The sequence below is a fragment of the Cornus florida genome, unplaced genomic scaffold (genome assembly GCF_030987335.1).
Source record: "Cornus florida cultivar Cherokee Brave unplaced genomic scaffold, ASM3098733v1 CherokeeBrave_3.0.0_Hap2_Chr10, whole genome shotgun sequence".
Lineage (NCBI taxonomy): Eukaryota > Viridiplantae > Streptophyta > Magnoliopsida > Cornales > Cornaceae > Cornus > Cornus florida.
Genome location: NW_026775580.1, coordinates 16,009,111 through 16,032,000, shown reverse-complemented (window position 1 = coordinate 16,032,000; position 22,890 = coordinate 16,009,111). Strand labels below are relative to the sequence as shown.

At 40.5% G+C, this 22,890-nt stretch overlaps 1 protein-coding gene and 1 pseudogene across 2 annotated transcripts in view; both read right to left on the bottom strand.

The window, feature by feature from the left end:
* Positions 1 to 22,890, bottom strand: part of LOC132278607 (protein PIN-LIKES 3-like) — a 76,464-nt gene that overhangs the window by 31,031 nt on the left and 22,543 nt on the right. The gene's annotated exons all lie outside the window — the stretch shown is intronic.
* Positions 6,930 to 7,027, bottom strand: LOC132280472 (small nucleolar RNA R71; annotated as a pseudogene).

Sequence of the window (22,890 nt, the reverse complement as noted above, 5' to 3'; positions counted from 1 at the left end):
TGGGTATGATAGATATCTTTGCACCAGCTTAAGGGGGAGTGTTGCTAAGGGCTTATTTGTTATTACTTATATAATATTGGGGCTTATGTGTAATTTCTGAAACTTGTTAGTATAAATAGAATGTGGTGGAAGGATGAAAGTATTCTTTCATTCTTTCTCTCTTTTCCCAACTCTCTCTCTTTTTCTCTCATCATATTTCTCCTCTTTTTCTTCTTCTTATACTTTACTCTTGATTTGATTCTACTCCCTCTGTCCAAAGTAAGTGTCATTCTTTCCTCTTTTGTTTGTCCCAAAATAAGTGTCCTCTTTCCTTTTTCAAACAATATATTTTACATCTTTCCATATATGTCCTTTACGTTCAAAATTTTAAACTTGAATATTCAAAACTTAAAAGGGCAAGTTAGTAATTTTTCAGGGAGACAATGCATGTCCCACATGTCCCCTTAAAAATTATTCCTCCCCATAAGCGACACTTAAATTAGGACGGAGGGAGTATCTTAAAGTCAATAAAAGAGTTCTCCTCTACGTCTCTGTCGGAGGTAGGGTACCGGAGTTCGTATTTGTTGAAGACCAGCGTGTGGCCCTTTAAGGTTAATTTATTGGAGGAAATCTCACCTCGTATTCTACCTAAGTCCTATTATGGAGTAGATGAGGGTTCCCATCTCATGTTTGACGAAACGAACAAAGGTACACGTCGCCGGAAGTTGCAGATCCACCTAAGTTCTCAAGGACAGAGACGAGTGTCCTCTCACACGCTTGCCGCGACTGGGGAAAGCAGACTTCTGAGCGGTGCGCATAACGCCCCTAAACAGCACCCATCAAATATTTGGTTTGATCGCCCAGCTGGCCACCAACCACATAGAAGGACACGTGGCATAACAAGAGCCTTTCAAGCCAAAGTCTCTGATGGGCCTAAGTTTGGGCCTGATTTGAATTTTGGTCTATCTTTGGAGCCACAGACTTCTAAGGGGCTTAAGAGGATTGTTTCTTGGGGCCAGTAACCATTTATCCTTCTCTTTTTAAATGACATGCCCAACCCACAGCATTTGTCTAAGCCCAGTCACGCTGCTTCTTCAGACTATATTCCACAGCGTCGTCGTCACAGCAGGGAGTGGTCTTCGACGGAGAAGAGAAGGTGGATGCAGTTAAGCACCAATGGGCTGAACGAGGACGAGAGGATTTTTCGACACAATACGTGTTGTTTTCCTGCAGCGTTTCTTCCTTTAGGTTCATGATAAAAGTTTCAGTTCAACTAAGGGCTCTCATCAGGGACGCCACAGTCACAGGTGGTCTCGTAAAGATAAACAAAAGTGGGTATTCAGGTATGTCTTCAGCCTATCATCTTATGAGCCCTCCCTACGCTCCCTCTTCTTCTTCCATTCCTTCTTCTGGGGTGCTGAGGAGTGAGGTTGAGTTGGCAATGGAGAAGTGCAGTGAGCTTTTAGTTATGCCTTCAATACGTGAAGCTGAGGTTGGCTTGAATATGGAAGGGAAGACTACCTACGGGTCTGTAATTTCAGGGCATGTTGATCTAGTGAACTGTGCAGTTAAGGACAAGCCTGAGGGGGCTAGGGTCTGTGTGGGAGGTGATCTCCATTTTCAGTTATCAAGTGATGAGGCTTCATCTCTACTCAAAGAGCTACGTCTGCGTGCAGCTTTGCAAGGCATTAACTGCTTGCCTTTTGCAGGGGGTGAGGTGAATGAGTCTGTTAGTTTCACGCGTAATGGAATAGGTGACTACAGTATAGATTCAGACTCCATGTTTGAGAATGGCAGAGATATTGAAGATGAGGTGACTGGTGATTTGAGTTCAATCCAGCAAGTTTGTTCTAAAGAGCTTGCCCTTGGTTTGAGAATGATTATTTAGATGTGGAACCATTAGCTGTTATGCGACCTGGCTCTTCCGGAATGACAACTGATATTGGAAAGGATTGGGTTGTCAAACATATAGGAGTCACCAGTGAGATGTTGAATGTCTCATCTGAAGGAAATAATGACCAGACATTATCCATTCTTAAAGCAATTGTGGAAGGAAGAAAGGTGGCAGTGACTGGTTTTGAACACCAGGCCTCTATCGTCCTGGAAAGGGGCATAGGAGGTCAAAAATCTTATCTCTTATGTTAATTATGAAGGGAAGAGGGGTGGTGAAGGAGAGGGGAAGGACTAGAATTAAGAGTATAACGAAGGGAGGGGGGGGGGGGGGGGAGATAACTTTATCTGATTTTTAATGAAGCTACGAATTATTACTTGGAATGTCCGAGGTCTTAACGACTCGAACAAGAGGAGGGTGGTAAAGGTGGCTTTAAGGAAATGGGGGCCAGGTTGTTTGTCTGCAAGAAACCAAGTTGGCTTCCATTTCTAATGGGGTGGTTAGGAGTTTGTGGGGAGGAAGGTTTGTGGAATGGGAGACCTTGAATGCTATAGGTACTTTGGGCGAAATCTTAGTTATGTGGGATAGCAAATGGTTGTCTAGAATGGACGTGTGGATGGGGAGATTTTCTGTGTCCTGCGAGTTTAAGATAGAAGAGGATAACTTCAGATGGGTCTTTTCTGGGGTCTATGGATCAGTTATTGATGATGATCGACCTATCTTCTGGGAGGAGCTTTGCCATGTTCAAGAATTGTGGTCTCTCTCCTGGTGTCTGGGTGGGGATTTTATTTCTGTTAGATCCCTGGTAGAGAGGTCTACAGGCGGAAGGAGGTCTTCAGAAATGGATCAGTTTTCTGACTTTATTGACGAGTATCTTCTTATTGATTTACCAATGGAAGGTGCAACCTTTACCTGGTCAAATGGCAGGAATCCAGTCACTCTTTCAAGACTGGATCGATTTTTGATTTCTAGAGAATGGGAGGAGAAATTCCCGAATGTCGTTCAGGCGGTTTTATCAAGGGTTACCTCTGATCATGTTCCTTTGGTTCTGGATTGTGGGGGTTTGTGTTTTCGAAGATCCTCGTTTCAATTTGAGAATATGTGGCTGAGAACGGAGGACTTCCAAAGGAATATTCGTTCTTGGTGGGAGGGAGTTATTGTTACAGGTTCGCCCAGTTTTATGTTAACAAAGAAGTTAAGAGCTCTCAAATTCGATCTTAAAAAGTGGAATAAGGATGTTTTTGGGAATCTTGAATGAAGGAGGAATAGAGTCCTAGCTGAATTTTCTGAAATTGATCGTCTTGAGGAGGCAGGCGGGGATGTGGACTCTCTACACTCTAGGAAAGCTTCCTGTCAGGCTGCTTTTGCTAAGATTGCTAGTATGTAGGAGATTTCGAGGCAACAAAAATCCCGAGCTCTTTAGCTAAAAGAGGGAGATCGTTAACACAATTTTTTTTCACAGACTAGCTAATGCTAACAAAAGGAGTAATCACATAGGTCGAATCTGGGTGGAAGGTGCGGAGTTGTGGAGGGAGGAAGAGGTACATAATTAGATCATCTCTTTTTTATCAAAAGCTTTACACTGAGCCGCCTGCTTGGAGACCTAAACTTGATGGTCTCCATTTTGAGTCCATTTCTGAGTTGGATAGAGACGGGCTTGAGATTCCTTTTACTGAAGACGAAGTTCTAAAAGCTTTATCTAGTTGTAATAGGGACAAACCTGATGGGTTTATGATGTAGAACAACTCGCTCACGATTATTTGAACATACAGGATCATCCTTGATCAGGGAGGCTGAAAAGGTAAGAAGAATAAAAAGAAATAAATAAATAAGGAAAAGTTAAAAGAATCATCGCAAATCAGGGAGGCTGAAAAGGTAAGGACAATAGAAGGTGATGCGCGCTGAAAAGTGCATATTTAAACCCCTTAAGCTTAGGGATTCTAGTACCTTTATCTATCTTACTTTACCGTTTTAGATTGATTTCGTGTTATTTCAATTTTCAGGCACTTATCCCGAAAATAAGCTAACTCAGCCAAATAAGAGCAGAAATGAAGCAATTCTGGGATGAATCAAAGAAAGGAGTCAAGTGGAAGCAAAATGAAGAAAAGGGTGGAATTCAACATCTTCGATCGATCTCAGATCAAAGTTCGATCGATCCAACTTTCATCGATCTCAGCACTTCAAGATAGATCTGAGCCATGTTTGTCCCTGTTCAAAGATCTCAAAAGTTCGATTGATCCAACTTCCTTCTTCGATCGATCGAACTACCTCATCCTTATCCAAATAATTGATCTTATCCAGTTCTACCACCCTACCAACCACTTTTGTCCTTTTCCCAAAAATATCTTCGAAATATCTCAGATTTGCTTTTATCTAAAAAGGCGCCACCATTGAGGATCGATCCAACTTCAGTTCGATAGATCTCAGCTATGTTCAATCGATCCAAGTCCAAGGTTCGATCGATCGAACTTCCTCCAGTGCGAAAAAGTTAAATTTCCAGCTCATTGAAAGCTGTCCTTAACCAATCATTGGGGAATATTTGTGCACGACCCCAACTCATTTTGTGTGTCACTTGACCTACCTATATATAGAATATGATACACTTTTTGAGGGGGATCCATCTGTCACAATAGAGGCTATTCTTAGGGAGGAAGAAAGGAGGAAAAGGCTAGAGACACAAGCTTGGGAGCTCTTCATCAACCAAGGAGTAGATTTCTTCCATGGAGTTTGCCCTTGAGGGTTGGAGAAGCATTACCATGAGTGGCTAGACATCCTCTTGGGGCTAGAGTTAGCCCCAAGCATGCTTTCTACATCTTGATTTTGTGTATTATTGAGGGATTAGTAATACATGTTTTGGCACTTTTATATATATAGATCTTTTTTATTCAATGATTTATATAGTTTAATGCTTCCAATTGATCATTTCATTCTATTTATATGTCTATGTATGCTAGAATAGATGTTCATGTGTTTGTCTCTATTTCTTGTGTTATTGACGCATGTCTATGTGTATTAATGCCATATATCTAGAGATTGTCAAAACATAGTGCTTAATGGAATGCTCTTGTAATTTTCTTGATAGTTCATGCTCATTGCTTGATGGATTGTGCCTCTCCCTTAGTTTAATTGCTTTAATTTCATGTCATTAGCTTAATTATAGTGTAGTGCTAGTATAGTTGTTAGATGGGAGGACAATCCATGCTTGTTATTTGATGTTCCATACTTTTGAATGCAAGTAGCATATGTCTCTAACCTTGGGGTGTATTTGGCTTGTGAGCTTAATGAAAGGATTAATGATTTGCTAGATATATTGTGCTTTTCACATGCTACTTAGACAATATATAGTTAATTGTTAGATATATTGTGCTTTTCACATGTTACTTAGACAATATATACTTAATTGGTCATCCTTGCTAATTGAATCAACCAAACACACACACACATCAATATTGCAACACACATTTCCCTCATTAGTCACTTGTTAAGGGTGTAGAAAAGTATTGTTTGGTGGTGACCTCTAAACCCCAAGATCTCTTTTTCTCTTACTTACTCTTTATTGCATTCAATTATTTAGTTTAATTTACTCTCTAGTTTAATCAACCAACCAACTATTTGTTTGATCACTCGACCTACTAACCCTAATAGTGATTCCACAAGTTAGTACAACAACTCAATACCTTGGGACGATCCCTTCTCACTTATACTACATAGTATAGGTGTTAAGCGGTTTATAAATTTAAATTATAGTGCCCACTTGACACTAATTTCCAAATTCAAAGTTTTGTGCATTGTTTTGTTCACACGCCTGTGAAGATACCATAGTTTTTGGCGCCGTTGCTGGGGATTAGGCAACGTCGTATTTGTGGAATTCATTAGGAATTAGTATTCTTTTGATCGTGTCTTTACTTTGTTTTCAATTTTTTTTGTTACTTATTGTGTTTGTTCTTGATTGACAAGGAGCATTGAGCTAGGAAGCAAGCAAAGGAGCACTCAAGCAAAGGAGATAAGCAAGCAAGGAAAAATGCTAAAAATTAAAAAATTTTGCTAAGCTAAGCTATAAATTTGGAGTTGAAGTGCTAGAGGACCTTTGTGAGACTTTCTTAACTCAATCCCTTAGTTAAATCGTCGGCCCACGTGGAGGCTTGTTTTTAAATTCTTAGATAAATCGTGAGCCCGCGTGGAGGCATTCTTAATTGTTCTTTGCATCATTGTTCTTAAAGCATAGGAGTAAGGGTTAAGTGTTTGTGGAGGAAGTTTCATTGAATTGTTGTGAAGTCGAAGTGTTTGTTCATTCATTGTGTTTGTGTGTTTTACATTGTGCATGCATGGTCGTAGATCACTAAGACCAACTCTTGTCCCTCTTGATTTGCATCTTGAATCCATAGTTAGAAATCCTAGGGGAAGAGGAAGTTCTAGTTCTACCCAATCCATTTCATCAATGGAAGGACACAATGAGGACCATGCGGAGGACCTTGGTCACATAGACCAACAAGGTATCCTCCATCCAAATATGCATCATGAGAACATTCAAGTACCATTAGACATGCCTAGGCCATTCATTCACCAACCACAACAACAACAAGGCCAAGTTCCATTTGGAATGCCAAGGCCAATGTATGCGCCACAACCTCCCATCATTCAAGGAAATCAAAATCAAGGTGTCCATGTTGCACCTCAAATTGCTAATCCTCCACTTGCTTTAAGAGATCACTATGTGCCTAATGAATACAATGCATCCACATGCATTCAATTGCCACCATTTAGAGCACATCACTATGAAATCAAGCCACAAACCATTCAAATGCTTCCTAACTATCATGGACTTCCAAGTGAAGAACCCTACAAGCATTTGGATGAGTTTCTTGAAGTATGTTCCACCGTAAAATATACGGACATGCCAGAAGAGGTCTTAAGACTCAAACTTTTTCCATTCACCTTAAAAGACAAGGCAAAGTATTGGTTTAACAATCTTAGGCCTTTTTCAATCACTTCTTGGGCAGAAATGCAGCAAGAGTTCTTGAAGAAGTACTATCCGGTTTCTAAGACCAATGCCATGGGAACTTCCATTAGAGAATTCACACATAGGGATGGAGAAACGTTTCATGAGGCATGGGAACGCTTTAATGAATTGCTTAGGAAGTGTCCACATCATGACATGCCCAAATGGCAATTAGTTCAATATTTCTTTGAGAGCCTATTGGACAATTATAAGGGCATGGTTGATGCTTCCATGGGTGGCTCATACATTGATAGGCATGAGGATGACGTGTGGCGCCTTTATGAGAGCATGAGTGAAAATTCTTTGCATAGAACATTATCATCCAAGAATGGTAGAAATTCACAAGGTAGAAAGAGTGTTGGCTTATATCAAGTCGACCATTCAAAAGAAATAGCCGCCGAAATGAAGTCTTTATCTCAAAGGTTTGATCAATTTTTTATTAACCAAAACTCGGCGAACCAAGTATCTTCCTTCCCTAACCATTCTCATCGTGCATCGAATGAATCATGTATGACTTGTTCTAGTGTTCTTCATTCTACTTCTCATTGTCATCACGAACAAGTGCAAAATGAACCTAATGAACAAGTCAATGCAGCTTTTGTGAACCAAGGGAACAATCCTTATGATACTCATTATAATCCAAGTTGGAGAAATCATCCGAACTTCTCTTGGAAAAACCAAAGAGAGGGCTCAAACCCTTCCCAAGGCGATTTTCAAGGGAAGTACATTCCACCTCCACTTCAAAGCCAAGGATCCCAAGGTTATAGAACTTATCAATCACAAGGGAATCAATTTGCTAACTCTCATTTTCCCAACCAATCTTATTCCCAAGGAAATGCTAGAAGTCCCGCCTTTGAAGAAAAAGTTTTGAATGCTTTGGGCACTCTTGAGGCAAACACACAATTGCTTCATTCCCACTCTCAATCTATTGCGAAGCTAGAAACCCAAGTAGGACAAATAACAAGCACTCTTAATGCAAGAGAGAAGGGAAATGCCTATGAATGCCCCACCTAAGCAACAACATGTTGTAGAAACCCATTCCTCATCGGAAGGCCATACCATTGAGCATGTTAATGCGGTGACTACCTTGCGGAGTGGTAGGATTGTGGACAATCAAGTTGAAATATTCAATGAAGAGAGTGAACCGGTACAACCTCAAGTTGTTACCCGTCCCATTTCACATCCCATTCCTCCTTCATTGCATATACATGATATTGTGAATGAGAAAGCTTCAAAATGTGATTTGAAGAATGATTTTGAAAATGATTAGAAGAAAGATTTGCCGAAAAATGAATTTGAAAATGTTTTGTTGAAAAATGATTTGAAACAAAGTGATTTGAAAAATTCTTGTGTTGAAGAGTTTTCAAAAGAGAATGCTGAAAAAGTATTTGAGCCAAAAGCTCCATTACCGGATGCCTTAAAAGGATCCATCTCGAAAGACAAGCAAAAGGCCAAAATCAATGAAATCATGGACGTGTTTAGGCAAGTGAAAGTCAATCTTCCACTTTTGGATACAATCAAGCAAATTCCGGCTTATGCCAAATTCTTGAAAGACTTGTGCGCCCAAAAGTGGAAGAACAAAAGCCAAGCACCTAGAAAAGTGGTCTTAACTGAGCAAGTAAGCTCAATTTTGTAGCAAAACACTCTCCCCAAGTTTAAGGACCCCGGTTCACCTACTACTTCATGCATTATTGGTGATCATATCATTAATCGGGCTCTTCTTGACCTAAGAGCTAGTGTTAATCTTCTTCCATACTCAGTTTATGTCAAATTAGGCTTAGAAGACTTAAAACCAACGTCGGTAGTTTTACAACTTGCCGACCGATCAATCAAAAAGCCTAGGGGTATCATTGAGGATGTATTGATTAAAATTGATAAATTCTTCTTTCCCGTCGATTTCGTTGTCATTGACACGGAACCGGTCCCAAATCCTAAGAGCCAAATTCCTGTTATCCTTGGCCGTCCTTTCTTGGCAACCGCGAATGCCAACATCAATTGTAGGACGGGGATAATGAAAATCTCATTTGGCCATATGAAGGTAAAGTTGAATATTTTTAATCCAACCCCCAATTCATTTGACAAGCATGAAGAGATTAATGTTGTAGATAAATGTCATGACCTTAAAAGTGAAGGAATTGAGTTTTTGTGTGAGACCAAGGTTTCAAAAAGTCCATCTTCAACCTTGAAACCAAAGAAAGTTGTTTCAAAATCCTGTTTTGAAAGGGCGTGGAAGCCCAAAGATTGCATTGACCAAGGAACGAAAGCATCTTTTGAGCTTAATCCAACAAGTTCCTTAAAGAACCATTTGTTGGGTGGAATTCAAAGCACTTATCACCCCATTGAGGAGGGGATTCACTACAAGATGTTTGATCCGGGTTAAAAGAGCCCAACGTCTTACTAGAGACGTTAAAGACTAGCACGACATTTCGTAGGGTGTCAAAACCCTATTCCTCCCTCATTTCTATCTTTAATTTCATTTCTTGCGAAGTCTAGATACTTGTTTTTGATTCATTTCTAGGAACTGTGATTAGGATTGCATGCACTTTTATGTTGTGATTGAGCATTTTACATAAGTTCGATCGATCTCAAATGAGAGTTCGATCGATCGAACTTCTACCTGCATCCAACACTTAGAAAAATTTTCGACCTGCATCAACCTGCATCCAAATCACCTCTCTGTCCCATCGTTCGAACTTATTCTCAGATCGATCATAAGTCCTTAAATCGATCCAAACTTCAAGTTCGATCGATCTTGAGTTCCAACACTTAGACAAATTTCTGAACCCAAAAACCTGCATATTTTTGCTCTCTGTCAGATCGATGGAACATTTTGTTCAGATTGATCTCTATTCTTCATCTCACCATCTTTGACTTTGTTTAACTTTTTAATTTTTAAAATCCAAAAATATTTTTATTTTATTTTATTTTATCCCAAAAATATTTTTCTTTTCTTTTATTTTATTTTATGTTTCTTCAAAAAAAAATAATTAATTAATAATTAATAAATAAATAAATATATACATTTTCAGTTCGATCGATCTGAGGTCTCAGTTCTATCAATCGAACTGGTTCGGGAAAGTTTTTAAAAAATGAAACCGAAGGTTTCAAGATCGATTTCAAAGATCGATCCAACCCTCTTCCAAACCCTATCCCTCGTCGCCACTGTGCACTCATCCATCTTCTCCATCTCAGGCGAATCTCCGGCGAGATCCAGTGAGAGTTGACTTCTCTCTTCTCTCAGATCTCTTACCCCTTCGCATCTCATCTCCACTTCTCTCATATTTTAGGTAAGATCCGAGATCTCCACTTTGTGATTTAAGCTTCTATTTTATGTATTCGTGCTTTACATGCTAGATCTAAGATGTTTTGATGATGAAATCCGCCATTGATGAAGCTTGAAGCACTGTGTTTATATGCTTATATATATGTATATATGTTGTGTATATATTTGTGTTTTGATTCGATTTATGGGAGTATGGGCTGAATCAAGTGAGTAGGATTGATTGTTTGTTGTGTTGATGGGCCCACGACTATGTCGTGAAGGCCCCGTGCCATCCACGTCACCGATCTGTGACTTTTCGATTTTCACATCGCAAAGTTCGATTGATCGAACATATTTCTTAGATCGATCTAGTGAGATAGATCGAACTCAGTTTTTCAGTTTCTCAGATCGATCGAAGTTTTGAGATCGATCTCACATTTTTTGTGATAGATCGAAGTTTTGAGATCGATCTCACATTTTTTGTGATCGATCGAACTTCACAAATTTCATACACACATTCCGTACATCTTATTTTGTGTCCATACTATCTCATTCATGCCCAATGCCTGTGATTTTCCACATTGGATGCATTTTACACTTATACTGCTTAGCATGTTCACATCCTATCACTTTCATAGATTCATGTCATTTATCTGTTTTGTCTATCTTATTTGACATGCATGTTTCTATTTTGTGCTTTCAATTCTTTATTCTGGCACTGACTTCCCTCGCAAGTTTTAAATTATTTTCAGGCCATGACTAAGCGCAGGACTGTAGCCCGCGGACATTATCACCGCCGGGGCAGGCACACTTTCGATGACGAGGCCGGTCCTTCTCATGCATAGGACCCTGCACAGGAGGAGCCATTAGAGCCTACTCCACCTCAGTCACCTTCTCATGCGGCTGAGGCTGAGCATTCTCCATCTCCTTCTCAGGCTCAGGCTGAGTTTACACCATCTCCATCTCCTTCACCAGCTCAGCCAGCCCAGGAGCTTGACAGGCCCGCATCCAGATATGCACAGATGTCAATGACTCATGAGTCAGTTTTTGATGTCGACTTCTTCTCCAGATCGGTGCTGACCCGATCAGCTTATGATGATATTATCCAGAGGGGCCTTGCAGCTATTCTTACCCCAGTTACTGAGCCAATCTACCCGCGGCTAGTTCGGGTGTTCTTCCAGAACCTCCGACCTTCCCCGCGTACCACGGCAAAGCTAGTCACTACCATAGATGGCCACCAGATTACTATTACTGTGGACACACTATCCCGATCATACCATTGTCCACACCGATGCCCTCCGGAGCTACAGGAGCTTTATCCCAGGTTATACAGGCCTTCTTATGCCGACATGACAGTTTTCTTAACAGGTCACTATGCCGATGGCGAGACTTTCGCCACCCGCACTTATCTTCCAAATGACCTATGGTTCTTTGATTCCGTTCTCTTTCGGAACATATATATGGCCGGGCACAAGATTCAGCGGCGAGGAGACTATCTGACAGCCCTCTACGCATTCTACACGGGCCACTGGGTGTCTATCCCCGCGCTCATCTGGAACGTGATGAGGAAGCTCTACGATGAGTATATCAGCAAGGAGAGGCCCAAAAGGGCTAAGTCTCTCCCATTTGGCCACCTCATCACCCAGATCCTGCTAGACCAGCGATATTATTTCCACCCTCAGGAGCACCCTGAGAGAGGATCCTGTCACTTCCTGAAGAAGGATTGGGACAAGAGCTATAATGCTATTATTGTACGATTACAGGAGGACGCCGCACAAGCGGTAGAGGATTTAGAGGCTGAGGAGCCAACAGCAGCAGCAGCAGACCCGGCAGCGGATGTCGCACCAGTTGATCCGGTTGCCGAGCGCATGGACATTGATTTAGAGCGACCTGCAGATGACGCAGAGCAGCACTCTCCAGCTGGGTCGCCAGTACACGAGGAGGAGCAGACTCAGGATTCTTATTCTTCAGATTCTTATGTACCTGAGGCTCCCAGTCAGACCCCCGGCTTTGCAGAGCGCCTTCAGGCTCTTGAGGATGCAGTGGCTGCTATCAGAACTAATACTGTTGCCATTCGAGCCGATGCTGTGGCCCACCGAGCTGATTTTGCTACATTCCGCATGGATGTCATGACTGCACTCCGAGACTTATCTCACGATATCCGCGGAGCTTGCCCTGCTAGTCCTGCCCCACCTACCTGAGATTCTCACTCCTTCTATCTCTCTATACTCCATCTCTCTGATTCATATCTGTTACTTTCATCACTGTATATTATTTGCAGCCGGATATGTCGGCTTTGATCTTTTGATGTACTTTATACTTTATTTTCTTTATATATGTTTTTGCTATGGATGTCATCTATTATGTTCTTATATCTATCTGTTTGACTCCATCAAGTGCATCCAATGACTACAGTGAGAGAGAATGCTACATAATTTTCAGGACCACCCTTATACCTCTCTCACTGCTTTATTTCATTTACACTTACATATCCACTATGCACTGATTATCCCGTTTTGTTATCTAATAAGTTTATCCAAGTGCCATCTTTTCAGGACCACAATTCATCCCAAGTTTAGGGGGGCCATGCCACCCACTTTGGATACTTCTGTCTCGATCATTCTTGCTACTTGCACTGGTATATTCTTTCCCTTTGTTCTCTTTGCACATTGAGGACACTGTGCCGTTTAAGTTTGGGGGTAATGGTGTATGTTACAGTGTTTACTTTTAAATTCAAAATTTTGAGCATGACTTGTGTATTTGAGAGATTTTCCATAATTGGTCCATATCTAGCTATGATTTTGATCTTTTGAGGACTATATTGCTTAAAATTTAAAAATTGTTTGACTTGAGAGTTCAATACTCTTTGTATGCCTTGTGGATATGCCATTTAGGAGTAAATTTTTCGAAAGATTGATATCTTGCTTGCACTTGTGGTCCACATCATCCTGATCTGATGATTGTTTTAAGATTCACTCTAGTATTCTACACTAGCACAGGCGCACACTAGCATTCATTTGTGGGGTACATGCTTTGTTGATTATTGAATTGGTTATATCCCAATTGGCCTAGTAGTGCATTGAAAGCTTTCATTCTTGATAAAGGTGGATAACAACCCCTTTTCACTAAGTAGCCGGGATTCTAGCCTCATCAAGCACTAAACTTCTCGCGCCGAAAGGTGGAAGGCCCAAACTCTAGGTTAATAATTGAAAAAAAAAAAAAAAAAAAAAAAAAGAAGAAGAAGAAGATAAAAGAAAAGAAAAAAGAAAAAAAAAGAAGTTGCAAAAGTAATAAAAAAAGTGAGGACTTCTCCCAAAAGGTGAGAAGTGGGAAATGAATAGATGGCGGTTGTTTTGATTTATAGCCTAGTTGATTTTAGCTTGTAAGTCCTTAGGGGTGTTTAAACACCTAGTGCCCTAAAGCCGTCTGGTTTGGGAGTCATTGACCTAACGCTCGACCTCATGGATCGCTAGAAAGCTTAATAGATCAACACATTGCACCATACTTCCATCTTTGATCCTATAAAAAATAAAAATAAAAAATCGAGTGAAAAGAATAAGCGCACCTAGAACAATAAAGCTTTAATAAAAGATCCACTCTTTGTCTTGATGATCGGTACTAGATTTGTGTGCTAGTTTAAGGGTAAGGATGTGATTAATTCTTTAGTTGGCTTAGATAGCAACATATTTGATGCCGGTCCACTCAAAAGGATTCTAGAGTTGTTTTGATTTGCATGATCATTTTCTTGATGTGTGGAGGACCATACTTGCTTGCTTGATGTTAAGATTTTGGGAGATTGCTTAGAAATGTTTGAAAAATTGCATAATTGAGGTAGTTTTCTCCCAATGCTTGTTTGTAATATTGGTGCCTCTTTTGAAAGAATGAGCTTAATGTTTGTAGGTATCATTTCTGGAAACCCTCACGAGACTTCACTCGTTCACTAGGGGTAACCTAGGGGTTTAAAAGGCTTGTTGCATATGCTAAGTGCAATCGTGTTCCCTACGAAAGTAGGGTTATCCATTTATTGCTTTCTAGTTCATAATTGTATAGTAGTTCATTTCATTCCTTTACTTTCTAGTTCATTGCTAGGGACTAGCAATATTTAAGTTTGGGAGTGTGATGAGCGCTGAAAAATGCGTATTTAAACCCCTTAAGCTTAGGTATTCTAGTACCTTTATCTATCTTACTTTACCGTTTTAGATTGATTTCGTGTTATTTCCATTTTCAGGCACTTATCCCGAAAATAAGCTAACTCAGCTAAATAAGAGCAGAAATGAAACAATTCTGGGATAAATCAAAGAAAGGAGTCAAGTGGAAGCAAAAGGAAGAAAAAGGTGGAATTCAACATCTTCGATCGATCTCAGATCAAAGTTCGATCGATCCAACTTTCATCGATCTCAACATTTCAAGATAGATCTGAGCCATGTTTGTCCCTGTTCAAAGATCTCAAAAGTTCAACGATCCAACTTCCTTCTTCGATCGATCGAACTACCTCGTCCTTATCCAAATGATTGATCTTATCCAGTTATACCACCCTACCAATCACTTTTGTCCTTTTCCCAAAAATATCTTCGAAATATCTCAGATTTGTTTTTATCCAAAAAGGCGCCGCCATTGAGGATCGATCCAACTTCAGTTCGATAGATCTCAGCTATGTTCGATCGATCCAAGTCCAAGGTTCGATCGATCGAACTTCCTCCAGTGCGAAAAAGTTAAATTTCCAGCTCATTGAAAGCTGTTCTTAAGCAATCATTGGGGAATATTTGTGCACGACCCCAACTCTTTTTGTGTGTCACTTGACCTACCTATATATAGAATATGATACACTTTTTGAGGGGGATCCATCTACCACAATAGAGGCTATTCTTAGGGAAGAAGAAAGGAGGAGAAGGCTAGAGACACAAGCTTGAGAGCTCTTCATCAACCAAGGAGTAGATTTCTTCCATGGAGTTTGCCCTTGAGGGTTGGAGAAGCATTACCATGAGTGGCTAGACATTCTCTTGGGGCTAGAGTTAGCCCCAAGCATGCTTTCTACATCTTGATTTTGCGTATTATTGAGGGATTAGTGTTGTAATACATGTTTTGGCACTTTTATATATATAGATCTTGTTTATTCAATGATTTATGTGGTTTAATACTTCCAATTGATCATTTCATTCTATCCATATGTCAATGTATGTTAGAATAGATGTTCATGTGTTTGTCTCTATTTCTTGTGTTATTGATGCATGTCTATGTGTATTAATGCCATAGATCTAGAGATTGTCAAAACATAGTGCTTAATGGAATGCTCTTGTAATTTTCTTGATGGTTCATGCTCATTGCTTGATGGATTGTGCCTCTCCCTTAGTTTAATTACTTTAATTTCATGTCATTAGCTTAATTGTAGTGTAGTGGTAGTATAGTTTTTTGATGGGAGGACAATCCATGCTTGTTGTTTGATGTTCTATACGTTTGAATGCAAGTAGCATATGTCTCTAACCTTGTGGTGTATTTGGCTTGTGAGCTTAGTGAAAGGATTAATGACTTGCTAGATATATTGTGTTTTTCACATGCTACTTAGACAATATATACTTAATTGTTAGATATATTGTGCTTTTCACATGTTGCTTAGACAATATATACTTAATTAGTCATCCTTGCTAATTGAATCAACCAAACACACACACGCATCAATATTGCAACACACATTTCCCTCATTAGTCACTTGTTAAGGGTGTAGAAAAGTATTGTTTGATGGTGACCTCTAAACCCCAAGATCTCTCTCTCTCTTACTTACTCTTTATTACATTCAATTATTTAGTTTAATTTGCTCTCTAGTTTAATCAACTAACCAACTATTTGTTTGATCACTTGACCTACTAACCCTAATAGTGATTCCACAAGTTAGTACGACAACTCAATCCCTTGGGACAATCCCTTCTCACTCATACTACATAGTATAGGTGTTAAGCGGTTTATAAATTTAAATTATGGTGCCCACTTGACACTAATTTCCAAATTCAAAGTTTTGTGCATTGTTTTGTGCACACGCCCGTGAAGACACCTGAAGGAAATAAATAAATAAATAAGGAAAAAAATAACGAAATTATTATCAAAAATAAATAAATAAATAAGGAAAAGTCAAAAGGAGATTTGGTGTAGTTGCCAGCAATAAAAGATAGTATTCTCCATTGCAAAATTTAAGTAGGATTCTACTTCATCAAATCTCAAATTTCCCCTTCAATATTATTTCACGTATACTTTTTTTTTTTGACTTGCCTATATAAAGGCAAGAGATATAAGTCTACAGACATCATCATTATCAATATAATTTCAATTTCTCTCTTGTGAGTGTGTTCTTTATGAGTTCAAGGGTTTAACCCTGTTCTTTATCGTTTCCGCTATGTTAGTTGGTATCAGAGCAAGGTTCCGAATCCAAGATTCGCCTTTGTTTTTGATGGCCGGTTCACGAGATGGAAGCAACGCCTCTAGCGACGGTGATCGTGATGGAGTAGCTCTTTTGAGGGCTGAGTTTACTGAGTTCCAAACCAACATTAATCGAACCTTGCTTGATATGCATGAAACTATGCGTCAAGTATTGGCGAGATTGACAATGGTAGAACTTAACAGCAAGAACAATAGGCTGCCCAACGACGGTGATCATGGACGTCCTGCTGGTAATCGCAACCCAAACCCACCGAATAGGCAACCAACCTATGAGGAAAATGTCGGTTTTGGTAACCACCGAGCCGTACAAGTGTTTAGAGATAATCGAGGTCGATGAGAAATTGATGATTCCAGGGATTTTCGTATGAAGATTGACCTACCCACCTCTCAAGGTCATCTTCGTATTGAAGAATTCTTGGACTGGATTAGTGAAGTTGAACGTTTCTTTGACTATATGAAAATCCAGGAGGAGAATCAAGTCAAACTCGTGTCCTATAAGTTAAAAGGCGGCGCATCAACATGGTGGGATCAAGTGCAAACTACCCGTGCACGTGAGGGTAAGGATCTGGTACGTACGTGGGTTAAGATGAAGAAGTTGATGAAAGCTTGATTTTTACCCCCTGATTACGAACAGGTTCTTTATCAAAAATATCAGTCCTGTACGCAGGGAAGTAGAACGATTGCTGAATATGCTGAAGAATTTTATCGGTTGTCATCCCGTAACAACTTGGTGGAACCCGAATTCAGCATGGTGGCCCATTTCAAAGGCGGGTTACGATGGGATATTGAAGAGAAAGTGGTGCTGCAACCGTTATTCAAACAGTCTGAGATTGTCACGTCGGTAGAGAGAGTAGAATCGTTACTAGAGAAGTCAAAGAATTGGTCTCGTGGTTCATATAATACCCAACGTCCTACACATGACATGGGTAAACAGACCGCGGTAGCCCCTGTTCCAATAACATGGCAAGGCATTGGAGATGGTCCAACAAAGGCCAAACCCGCAGCACCTATAGGCCCTGTAGGGAGGGGAGCCCCAACTGTGAGAGAAAATCCCTATGCACACCCAAGTATGGGCAAGTGTTTTCGATGTGGAGAACCTAGCCATAAATCTAACAATTGCCCCAAGCAACCGACAGTAAATCTGGTCGAGCATGAGGAAGGCGAGGGTGAGTTCCTTACCTTTGAAGAAGAAGAGGTGACTAAAGGAGACAATGGCGAGTTGTTGTCCCACTCTTTAGTTGTGAGGAGGTTGATGTTCACGCCAAAGAAGGAGGAGCACCTGCAGCGTCATAATGTGTTCCGTACACGTTGTATTGTCAACCACAAGGTATGTGACGTTATTATTGATAGCGGCAGTAGTGAGAACATTGTTTCCTTAACAATGGTTCGAAATTTGGGGCTTAAAACAGAGAAACATCTCCATCCATACAAAATTGGATGGATTAAGAAAGGCTCAGAAACGTGAGTAACTGAAACCTGCATTGTTCCATTCTCAATTGGGAAAACATATGCAGAAGAGGTGCGTTGTGATGTAGTCGACATAGATGCATGCCATATGATATTGGGCAGACCATGGCAATTTGATGTCAATGCCACTCACCATGGTAGAGACAATGTGAATATTCTATACAAGAATGGTCAGAAGATTGTTTTGGGTCCGATGAAAGAAGCCGAATTTCCCAAAGGAAATTCAGTTATGTTAATAAACAGTGAGGAATTTATGGGCGAAGTAACAACTGCCCCTGAAATCTATGTGCAAGAGGGAAGTAGTTAAACAACCTCCTTTTATAGTACCAGCAATAGTGCAGCCATTACTGCAGGAATTTAGTGAGTTGGTGCTGAAAGATTTACCTGATAGTCTCCCTCCCATGAGGGACATTCAGCACCACATTGACTTACCGATTGAGTCCCAACGAGAGTCAAATCTTACAAAAGCAAGTAGAAGAGTTACTACGGAAAGGGTTGATTCAGGAGAGCATGAGCCCATGTGTTGTTCAGGCCTTGCTAGCACTGAAGAAAGATGGCAATTAGAGAATGTGCGTTGATAGTCGCGCAATTAACAGAATCACTATCAAGTACAAATTTCCCATTCCACGGTTGGATGATATGCTGGATATGTTGGCAGGATGGAAAGTCTTCACCAAAGTGGACCTCAAGAGTGGATACCATCAGATCAGAATCCGCCCTGGGGATGAATCGAAAACGGCATTCAAAACAAAAGAAGGACTGTATGAGTGGTTAGTCATGCCATTCGGATTATCCAACGCACCAAGTACTTTCATGCGGTTGATGAATCAGGTACTCAAACCATTTATTGGTTGATTTGTAGTTGTTTATTTCGACGATATTCTGGTTTATAGTCAAACAGAGGCAGAACACCTTTTGCACTTGAGAGAGGTATTAACAGCTTTGCTATAGAATAAACTATTCATTAATCTGAAGAAGTGTAGCTTTGTGACACCAAGCCTAGTATTCCTCGGCTATGTGGTTTGTAGTGATGGCATTCGGGTAGATGAGGAGAAGGTGAGGGCCATTCGGGAGTGGCCTACACCAAAGAATGTGGGAGAAGTACGCAGTTTCCATGGCTTAGCTACATTCTACCGAAGGTTCATCAAGAACTTCAGTAGTTTTATGGCTTCCATCACAGAATGCATGAAGAAAGGAAAATTCCAATGGGAAGGGGAAGCTGAGATAAGTTTTGGCTTAATCAAGGAAAAACTGTCAACAGCCCCAATCTTAGTCCTTCCAGATTTTGAGAAGCTATTTCAAGTAGATTGTGATGCCTCAATAGTGGGAATCGGAGCAGTTCTATCACAAGAAGGAAGGCCAGTAGCGTTTTACAGTGAGAAGCTAAGTGAAGCACACAAGAAGTGGACTACCTATGAGTTAGAATTTTATACGGTGGTGCAAGCTTTGTATACATGGGAGCATTATCTTATCCAGCGAGAGTTCGTGCTGTTTACAGATCACCAAGCACTGAAATCCATTAACAATCAAACAGTGTCAATCAGATGCACGCGCGATGGGCGGCTTATATCCAACGATTCACCTTCTCGCTAAAACACAAGTCAGGCCAACAGAACAAAGTTGCAGATGTACTAAGTCGGAGAGCAGCTTTCTTAGTGACTATGAGGGCTAAAATCACAAGGTTTGAATGCCTGAAGGAGTTATATGAGGCTGACGAAGATTTTGGCCAAGCCTGGGCAGCATGTAAAACAAGCCAATCTTTTAAAGGGATGCACATGCAGGAAGGATTTCTCTTTAATGGCAATTAGTTGTGTATTCCACAGAGCTCTTTGCGGGAGCAAGTGGTTCGTGAATTGCATGGAGGAGGATTAGGAGGACATTTGGGGCATGATAAGACGCAAGAGCTGGTAGAAGAACGGTATTATTGGCCACAACTCCAGCGTGACATGGAGAACCATGTGCCGCGGTGCTCAATCTGCCAAACTAATAAAGGCCAATCTCAGAATACTAGTCTTTACACACTGCTGCCTAGTCCAAATGCTCCATGGGAGGATTTATCCATGGATTTTGTTCTAGGGTTGCCGAAGACGCAGCGAGGAGCAGACTCTGTTTTTGTGGTGGTCGATCGATTGTCCAAAATGTCCAATTTTATTGCATGCAAGAAGACGAATGATGCAGTCCAAATGGCCAATCTGTTCTTTAAGGAGGTGGTTCATTTACATGGGGTGCCACAGTCCATTAGCTCAGATTGGGACACCAAGTTTTTATCTCAGTTTTGGCGAACTTTATGGAAGAGATTCGATACCTCTCTTAATTTCAGATGCACCAGTCACCCCCAAACTGATGGCTAAACAGAGGTGGTTAATAGGACCCTTGGAAATCTAATTCACTGTATTTTAAGAGAGAAACCAAAACAATGGGATCTTGCTCTTGCCTAGGCAGAATTTGCTTACAATAGCATGGTTAACAGGTCCACTGGCAAATCCCAGTTTGCGGTTGTGTATTGTTGTCCTCCAAAAGTTGCTTTGGATTTGGTATCCTTACCGAAGTTGCCAGGGAAGAGTGTTGCTGCAGAGAAAATGGCTGAGCACATTAAGACCATTCAGGAGAGTGTCAAGAAACATCTAAAAGAAACTTACGCCAAATACAAGGCCGCAGCTGACAAGAGACGAAGGAAAATAGTATTTGAAGAAGGGGATCTGGTTATGGTGTATCTAAGAAAAGAGAGGTTTCCAGTGGGAACATACAACAAGCTTTAAGCCAAGAAATATGGTCCGTACCAGATTCTAAAGAAAATCAACGACAACACCTATGTGATTGATTTACCAACTGACATGGCCATTTCTTCTACCTTCAATGTGGCTGACATACATGAATATTATCCGCCAGATTCGGGTAACTCGGGAACGAGTTCTTTTTACGCAGGGGAGACTGATGTAGAACAGCTCGCTCACGATTATCTGAACATACAGGATCGTCCCAAATCAGGGAGGCTGAAAAGGTAAGGAGAATAGAAGGAAAAAAATAAGGAAATTATTATAAAAAATAAATAAATAAAAAAGGAAAAGTCAAAAGGAGATTTGGTGTAGTTGCCAACAATAGAAGATATTATTCTCCATTGCAAGATTTAAGGAGGATTCTACTCCATCAAATCTCAAATTTCCCCTTTAATATTATTTCACGCATACTTTTTTTTTTTTTTTTGGACTTTCCTATATAAAGGCAAGAGATGTAAGTCTACAGACATCATCATTATCAATATAATTTCAATTTCTCTCTTGTGAGTGTGTTCTTTGTGAGTTCAAAGGTTTAACCCTATTCTTTATCGTTTCCGCTACGTTAGTTTACCATGCGTTTTCTCCTGGAAAGTTGGGCGGTAGTGAAAAGCGAGGTGATGGGTACATTTCAGGAGTTTCATGCTACTGGTGTCTTTGAAAAGTCCCTAAATACCTCATTTATTGCCCTTATCCCTAAGAAGGGAGGCGCCTTTAATATTAAGGATTTTAGACCAATTAGCTTAGTAGGTTGTATTTACAAGCTCAAGGCTAAGGTGCTTGCTCTGAGGATGAGGAAAGAATGGATGGGATTATTTCAGATTCCCAGAATACTTTTGTTGGAGGCTGGCAAATTCTTGATTCTGCTCTTATTGCTGGAGAATGTGTGGATTCCAGGTCGCGTAGTGGTGTTCCTAGAGTTTTATGCAAACTTAATATTGAGAAAGCATATGATCATGTGAACTGGAATTTCCTTCTTTATTTGTTGCAAAGAATGGGGTTTGGAAGTAGATGGAGGAAATGGATTGAGACTTGCCTCTCATCAATTAAGTTCTCAGTTCTTGTGAATGGATCTCCCGCTAGTTTTTTTTGGGTGTTCTCTGGGTTTAAGACAAGGAGATCCTTTGTCGTTTTTCCTTTTTCTTATTGTTATGGAGGGCATAAGCAGACTTATGCGAAGGGCTGAGGATCTTGGTCTTATTAAGGGCTTCAAGGTGGGACGAGATCTAGTCCATCAGGTGGAGATTTCTTATTTACTCTTTGCGGACGACACCTTGGTTTTTTGCAATGCTATTGTGTCTCAACTTAGATATTCGAGCTGTATCCTAGCTTGTTTTCAGGCAGTTTCCGGGTTGAAGGTTAACGTGGCTAAGAGCGTGCTTGTCCCGATAGGGAATGTTTAAGATATTTCTTCTTTAGCTACAATTCTTTGTTGTAGGGTGAGTTCTTTTTCCATTCCTTATTTGGGTTTGCCTCTAGGGGTTTCTTCCGATAGAGTGGGCAGTTAGGACCCTATGATTGACAAGTGTGCGAAGAGATTAGCAGGTTGGAAGAAGCAATATTTGTCTAAGGGGGGTAAAGTTACTCTTATAAAGAGTACTTTATCGAGCCTCCCCGCATATTTTTTATCCATGTTCCAAATCCCATGCTCCGTTGCTGATAGGATTGAAAAAATTCAAAGGGACTTCCTTTGGGGCAAAAGAGGAGAAGAGTTTTAACTATCACCTTATCGTGCAAGCCTATAAAGTTGGGGGGTCTTGGTATTAGAAGACTGGTTCCTTTTAACCAAGCTCTCTTGGGCAAATGGTTATAAAGATTTGGGAGGGAAAGACATCGTCCTTGGCAAAGGTTAGTCTCATGTCAATTTGGGGAAGAGATTGGTGGCTGGTCTACTAGTCCGGTTACCCTTACGGGAGGAGTTGGCATGTGGAAATCCATTCGGAAGGGATGTGACATCTTCTCTTCTCATATTAGATTCAAAGTTCTTGATGGCAGATGTGTTCGTTTTTGGGAAGATCTTTGGTGTGGTGATCACCCATTAGCTCACACATTTTCCAGACTATATAGTATTGCAGTTGATAGGCACGCC